Below are 358 nucleotides of genomic sequence, written 5' to 3' on the forward strand. Positions count from 1 at the left end.
AAGGAATAACGGCCACAAGTTGTTGGAGAGTAGGTTTAGATTAGACATCCGTAAGAACTATTTCACAATTAGGGCGGCTAGGATCTGGAACCAACTTCCAAGGGAAGTGGTGCTGGCTCCTACCGTGGGGGTCTTTAAGAAGAGGCTTGATGCCTACCTTCCTGGAGTCATCTGAGCCCAGTTTTATTCCTGCCCAGGCAGGGGGTCGGACTTGAAGATCTACAAGGGATCTAGGGTCCCTTCCGACCCTACTTCTATGATTCTATGAATTAGAGCAATTCTGAGAGAGCCATTCTAATTAAAATGCCACAGTGCCATGTGTATTCATAGATTCATAGATTAAGGGTCGGAAGGGACC

The sequence above is a fragment of the Gavialis gangeticus genome, unplaced genomic scaffold (assembly GCF_001723915.1).
Source record: "Gavialis gangeticus isolate Ggan-Ray unplaced genomic scaffold, GavGan_comp1, whole genome shotgun sequence".
Classification (NCBI taxonomy): domain Eukaryota; kingdom Metazoa; phylum Chordata; order Crocodylia; family Gavialidae; genus Gavialis; species Gavialis gangeticus.